The sequence below is a fragment of the Mus pahari genome, chromosome 2 (genome assembly GCF_900095145.1).
Source record: "Mus pahari chromosome 2, PAHARI_EIJ_v1.1, whole genome shotgun sequence".
Classification (NCBI taxonomy): Eukaryota; Metazoa; Chordata; class Mammalia; order Rodentia; family Muridae; genus Mus; species Mus pahari.
In genome coordinates, this window is record NC_034591.1 from 92,782,623 (window position 1) to 92,790,398 (window position 7,776).

Consider the following 7,776-nt stretch of genomic DNA (forward strand, 5'->3'; position numbering starts at 1 on the left):
TCTATTTCATATGCCAGCAAGATTTTGCTGAAAGGACCCTGATATAGCTGTCTCTTGTGAGGCTATGCCAGTGCCTGGCAAACACAGAAGTGGATGCTCATAGTCAGCTATTGGATGGAACACAGGGCCCCCAATAGAGGAGAAAGTACCCAAGGATCTGAAGGGGTCTGCAACCCTATAGGTGGAACAATAATATGAACTAACCAGCAACCCCAGAGCTAGTGTCTGTAGCTGCATATGTAGCAGAAGATGGTCTAGTCAAACATCTTAGGGAAGATAGTCCCCTTAGTCTTGCAAACTTTATATGCCCCAGTACAGGAGAACACCAGGGCCAAGAAGGGGGAGTGGGTGGATAGGTTAGCATTGGGGGGAGAGTATAGGGGACTTTGGGAATAACATTTGAAATGTAAATGAAGTAAATACCTAATAAAAATTGAAAAAGAAAATTAAAAAAAGAAAATATCCAGTAAAAATAAATATGAAAAAGAATAAAACTTTAAAAAACATAAAAAAAAATGAAGATAAACAGCTTAGAGAGAGAGTGTCCATGAGAATGGTTACTCCCAGTAAAGACTCTTGTTTCATCCAGAAAAGTTATAGCCGCCAGTCATATGTTAAGCATTCCACCAACCTGTGAATCCAGTATGTTTTTATGACTATAAATATTGATGATGTTAGGAATTTACAAGTTCTGTGGTCTCAAATTTAAATCATACACTGCATTTAGATGTTGAATTGTTCCCACCTAAATAGTTAAATTTTTAATAACTTTCTTTACTTTTCTTTGTCTTATATTATTTAAGCCCTTCATGTAATAGCTTAAAATCTAAAAAGATTAATAAATTTTAACATAACTCGTAAAAATAGAAATATGTTAACTTCGAAATAGTTTATATAACCACACATATACATTTAATGTACATAAATGTACAAAATTCAATAAATCTAACTTTTGTCACTGGTGAAAATTCAAAATGCTGTTTTATGCTATAATATATTGCTTGGAAAAAGTAAAAGATAAGAGTTCTGCTAAAATTCCTGAGAATATGTATTTATGGGATATATGCCCCTGTTAGAGTAAAAATTGAAAGTTAAATCCATTCTTTGCATCAGTGAGAAAGATATGCAGAATCTCATTGAAAAAAATCATTTTTGATACTTTGTTTAATATAACTATCTCAACAGGGCACCAGAATTTTTTGTTTTTCTTTTGACACTTTAGGAAACATTGGTGATTTGGAGACATTGTAAGATCTGCAAGTGACTATTGTCTGCTATTTCTTGATATATACATCACAGCAAAAAGGTAGAACTTGGTTTTGAGTAAAGATACCATTTTTATCTATACATACTTCTTTTCCATAACTTTATATTGACAATTTTTGTTCATGCAATATAGTCTGATCATAGTTTTGTTCCATCAACTCCTCCCATATCATTTCTATGTTCCTACTTACCAAACTTTGTGCCCTTTTTCTTTCTTTTTAGAAAAAATTCCAAGAGTTTAAAAATGCATAGATTAGTCCATTTAAAGCATAAAATCTGAAACAATAACATACAAACAATTCACTGGTAAGACAAAAAAATGCCTAAAGAAATCAATATGAGTCAAAAAAAAAAAAAAAAAGGTTGATTTCCTTTTGTTTTGCTTTTCTTCTGCAGTGAACAGTTTTCTCTAAGTGTGGTTAAAATATAAACTTTGTGATACTCCACTGAAGAAAACTAACTTTTTACTTTCCAAAAAGTTTTCAGCTATAGTCAGCTTTTTGGTTAAGACCTGGAATCTGTGTCTACTCCATCATCTCAGTGTGGCATCCTATTTGTCATGAACCTGTGCAGACACTCTGCACGCTGATATTTCTGCAAGTTCATATCTGCATCAGTCCTGCTGTTCCTAAAAGACACTGTTTCCATGGAGTCATAGACCTGTTTAATATGTACAAGTATTTCCTTAAAACACTGATATTTTTTAAAAAAGATGTGATTCAAAGATGTTGTGAAGTATTTTCTTCCATCACCTGAAATTTTTTAAAAATGGGATCTCTGTGAAAACCACTGACAGAGAGTATGGTGAGATAATGTGTGATAAATTATCAGGTTTTTTGATTTTCAGTTATTTATTTGCTATCAGTTACTACTCATTAGTTATCGATTTGGATTAGGAAGCCAGATATAATTTGCTAATTCTGAGACTGTTGATTTGTTTAAAACATCCAAACATGCTTTTTGGCAGTTATTCACTGTATTTTCCAGAATATTACAGTATTTACCAAAATATCTTTTTACTAAATGTTGAACATTGGGGACATAGTGAGTTCAATTATTCTGTAAGTAACCAAGGAATATTACAATTAAAATTACTTCATAAACATAAACATATTACATTTTAGGAAATGTATTTTATTGTCACAAAAAAAGTCCTTAGTTGATTATTTTTTTTCTCCCAAAGAAGTGGTTAAATCATAGTTTTTGACCCTGGTCATCTGGGGACTTTTCTTTAGAATCTGAAAATCTCTAAAGAGGGAACAATTTATTTTCTACTTCAGTGCCCTGGACACAGGCACTTAAACTATTTATCATTCTGGAGAATTTGCAGAAGAAAGAGTTGTACTAGTTTGTAATGTGGACAAAACAGCCACAGATTGGAGTATCTTAATAATATTGTGTGCCCTTGGATGAAAATATCTCTAAATGGAAGAGTGGGATGGTAAGACTAGAGAAAAATAAAATAAAAACAGTGAATACACGTTAAAAACAGATCATAAAACTGTCTTTTAGCAAGCATAGCTGGGACAAAGTAAATATTGATGTTAAAAAGGAATCTCCAAATGAGTCATGTTAATATTTAGAATACATTGTTTTATGTGTTAATCTGAAAATAATAGAGACTAATTTTTGATATTAATAGCAGTATTTCTGATGCTTTAATCTTGTTCAGATTTTCTTGATAAAATAATATATATTATTTATCCTTCATGAGGTCTTCATATCTTTTCTAATGTTTTATTTTAAACTGTAAGCAGAATAGTCTTATAATAATTTTTCTAGGAGTATTAAATATTTTATTCATGGGTTATTGAACATCTAAATTCAAAGAAAATTTTTATACCAATCTGTTTCCATCATATTTTATTACCTAGCATTTACTGGTGCAATGATAAACTTCAACTCTTCACTCTTCTAGAAATGTCCATAACTAAGACTTCGGTAGATTTTATGCTCATTATTTCATGACTGAAATAGTTCCTTGACCCCATTTGATATTACTATTCCATTGATAATGCTATCCAAGATTAGAATTTATCAACATAGAGACCATAACAGATGCCCTTTCTAAACTTAATCCATTAGTAACTGGGTAAAGGAAAATTCAACTCTTATTCTATGCAAAAGTCTTTAATATTAAAACTATTATGTTTGCTTTTGCTTCTTTTCAAATTAAGGTCTGCTTTAAATTAATAAATATATCTTTTTCTTTCAATTTTTATTAGGTATTTACTTCATTTACATTTGAAATGCTATCCCCAAAGTCCCCCATACCCTATTGATCCCACTCCATTTCTTTTTTCAAGTTCCTCTCCTGACTCTCTTCTCATCTGGATTTATCCCTCTTTTGTCTCTCACTAGTGTCTCTCACAGTTGTTACTGCAAGTGTTCTTGTGTTATCTTTGATTCTTCTGTTTCCTGTAATCCTTCCTCCATAACTTCAATGAGATTCCTTGCCAATCTTTGGCTACAGTTGATGGACAAAGCCTTTCTGATGCTAATTAGGCTGGGAATCAATTTATAAGCCTAATAGAACATCATTAGGAATCATTTCATACATATAGGGTTCAGTTGAGTTTGCTTCTCTCATAGGTCTCTGAGCTATCCAGTGTCTTGATCCACCTATCCAGGCAATGTAAGGAGCTTAGGTCTCAAGATGTACCAATCATTGGCCACTCCAACAATTTCTGCATCACATTTATCCCAGCATATCTTGTAGACAGGACTTTCAGGATAGCATTTGAAATGTAAATGAAGAAAATATCTAATAAAAAAAAAGAAAGGGAAAAAACCCAACTCCATCAGTAAAATGGAAGTCTTATTTAAAAAAAGAAAAAAGAAACAATCATAGGACAAGAGACAAACTACTGGAAACAGAAAAAAATCCACAGAATAATCGAAGATTAAAGGTTCCTCATTATGTTATGTTGGCCTTTAAAATATATATATCATTTTTAATTTAATTTTCATTTAATTTTCAATTCACAAAACACAAGAAACTCAGAAGGAATATCAAAGTGAATATTTTGGTCCTTCTTAGAAGGAGGAACAAAATACCCATGGAAGGAGTTACAGAGACAAGTGTGGAGAAGAGACTGAAGCAATGACCATCCAGAGACTGCCCCACCTGGGGATCCATCCATATACAATCACCAAACCTAGACCCTCTTGTGAATGTCAACAAGTGCTTGCTGGCAGGAGCCTGTTATAGCTGTCTCCTGAGAGGCTCTGCCAGTGCCTGACTAATACAGAAGTGGATGCCGACAGCCATCCATTGGACTGAGCACAGAGTCTCCAATGAAGTAGCTAGAGAAAGTACCCAAGGACCTGAAGGGGTTTGCAGCAAGAGGAACAACAATATGAACTAACCAGTACCCCCAGAGCTCCCAGGGACTAAACCACCAACAAAAGAAAACACATTGTGGGACTCATGGATCCAGCTGCATATGTAGCAGAGGATTGCCTAGTCGATCTTCAATAGGATGAGAGGCCCTTGGTCTTGTGAATATTCTATGCCCCAGAACATAGGGGACTGCCAGGGCCAGGAAGCAGAAGTGGGTGAATTGGTGAGCAGGGGGAGGTTGGTGGGAATAGGTGTTTTCATAGGGAAAACAAGAAAAGGGGATAACATTTGAAATGTAAATAAAATATCTAATAAAAATACATTTTTAATTTAATTTTCATTTTATTCTATATATAACATATATGTAAGCAATTGCATGAGTACTGAATGCTTCATTTTTTGTCAAGGAACAACTGTTTGGGATGTGTTTTCCCCAACATTTTGAGAATTCTTTTAGGTCCCCTTCATTTATGTGTATAGTACAGGATGATTCTACTGTATTAAGTTTATGTATTACTCCCCAAATGACACTTAATTTTAGGTGTCTCTCTTTGTATTTCCCTCTCATTTTCTCGTACTTGCCCTTCCTGCATGATAGTTCCATGCTAGTGCCCCTTCCCATCCATTTATTTTCTAGGGAGATATATCTACCTGATCCCCATTCCCTTACTCCACGTGTAAGTTCTATGGTACAGTCATGCTATGTATTGTAGCTTGCTTATTATTGAGTTAATATCTAATATACATATTTAAGTGAATATATACCATATGTGCCTTTGTAACTCTTGGTTACCTTTTTAAGGATGATGTATTTTTTTCCCATTCAATTAAAATACCTATAATTTCACGACCTCATTTTTAATGACTGAATAATAATCTTCACTAACCCTATATCTGTTAGAGGTCTAATATCCAAAATATATAAAGAACTCAAGAAGCTAACCTCAAAAAAAAAAACCATTAAAAATGGGGTACATTGCTAAACTGAGAATTTACAAAAGAAGAATCTCAAATAGCCAAGAAGCCCTTAAAGAAATGTTCCAACTCCTTAGTCATCAGAGAAATTCTAATCAAAACAACCCTCAGACTCTACCTCACACCAATCAGAATGGCTAAGACCAAAAACTCAACAGACAGTAGATGCTGGTGAGGATGTGGAGAAAGAGGAACACTCCTCCATTGCTGGTAGGATTGCAAACAAGTACATCTACTCTGGAAATCAATCTGGTGATTCCTCAGAAAATTAGAAATAGTTCTATCTGAAGACCAAATTATACCACTCTTGGGCATATACCCAAAAGATGCCCCATCATATTACAAGGGCACATGCTGCAGTTCATAGCAGCCTTATTTGTAATAGCCAGAAGCTAAAAACAAGCCAAATGTCCCTCAACAGAGGAATGGATACAGAAAAATGTGGTTCATTTATACAATGGAATACTACCCAGCTATTAAAAATGAGAACATTATGGATTTTTCAGGCAAATCGATGGAACTAGAAAAATATCATCCTGACTGAGGTAACCCAGACCCAAAAGGACATGCATCGTATACATTCACTGATAAGTGAATATTACCCAAAAAGTACAGAATGCTTAGGATATAAATCATAAACTGTAAGAAATGCAACAAGGTCCAGGTGAGGATGCTTCAATCTCACTTAGAAGGAAGAAGAAAATAATCATGGGAGGCAGAGGGATAGAGGGAAGGACCTGGGTGAGTGAGCGGAGAAGAGGAATGGGGAACACGGTCAGATATGGGGCAGAGAAAAGGAGAGAAGCCCAGCGGACCAGGAGAATGAATGGATATAAGCAGCCTCTGGGAAGGTAGGTGGAGAGGACACTTTGGAAAATACGAGAGACCTAGAGGTGTGAAACTCTCAGTACTCAATGGGTATGACTTTAGCCAAAATCCTTAGGTTGGGGAAAGGGAACATGAAGTGTCCACCTCCAGTAGATAGACAGGTGCCTCAATTAGTGGAATTGGATTACTAAACACTTTCAAAATTCCTGACCCAGAATTGTACCTGTCTGAAAGAGCTACAGGGAAACAAATGGGGAAGAGACTGAAGGAAAGACATTCCAATGATCTTCCCAATTTAAGACCCATCTCATGGGAAGGCACCAAGGCCTGACACTATTACTAATGCTAGGATGTGCTTCCAGAAGGGACTCGGGCACGGTCTGAGAGGCCCTACCAGCAGAGACTCAGACAAACACAGATACTTACAGCCAACCATTGGACTAAAGTCAGAGAATCCTATGACTGAATTAGGGGAAGGATTGAAGAAGCTGGAGGGTAGGGTGACCCCAGAGGAAAACCAGCAGTTTCAACTATCCCAAACCTCAGGGAGTTCCCAAAGTCTGAGCCACCAACCAGGAGCATACATGGACCAGTCTGAGACCACTGCTACATATATAGTAGAAGGCTGCCTAGACTAGGTTCAGTGGGAAAAGATGCACTTAAGGTTAAACCTTGAGAGATTTGAGGCCCCAGTTAAGGGAGAGGTCTGTTGGGAAAGTGGAGTATCCTCTCAGAGGCCAAGGCGATGAGGAACTATAACTGGGACAAGGAAAGGAGGGCAAGTATTGGAATGTAAATAAATAAAATAATTTAAAAAAAAAGAAAGGCAGAAAAATTTAGAAAGGACAAAGTTATAATAAAACTCTATCAGTGATTCCGAGAGGTCAGATCTTGGAATCCTAGCTGATGACAGAGTCTGTAGATTCAGAGCACAGATGCTCTGACATATGGGTATTCTAGCTGAAATTGGGGAAGGCCTTCACTTTTCTCTTCCACTTATATCACTGACTGTTGGGTCCTGCCTATATAATCCATCAAGTCTGATTAAAAATATGAAACAGAAATCTTGTTTGTGGTCTTACAATACAATTTACATAATTGAGTCTGTAAAAGATGGACTATTTTACAAATTTTTTTGATATTTTAAGGATTTACTTTATTTTTTATTAGATATTTTCTTTATTTCCATTTCAAATGCTATCCCAAAAGTTCCCTATACCTTCCCCATGCTTCTGATCCCCTACCCACCCACTCCCACTTCTTGGCCCTGTCCTTCCCCTGTGCTGGGTCATATAAAGTTTGCAAGACCAAGGGGCCTCTCTTCCCAATGATGGCTGATTAGGCCATCTTCTGCTACATATGCA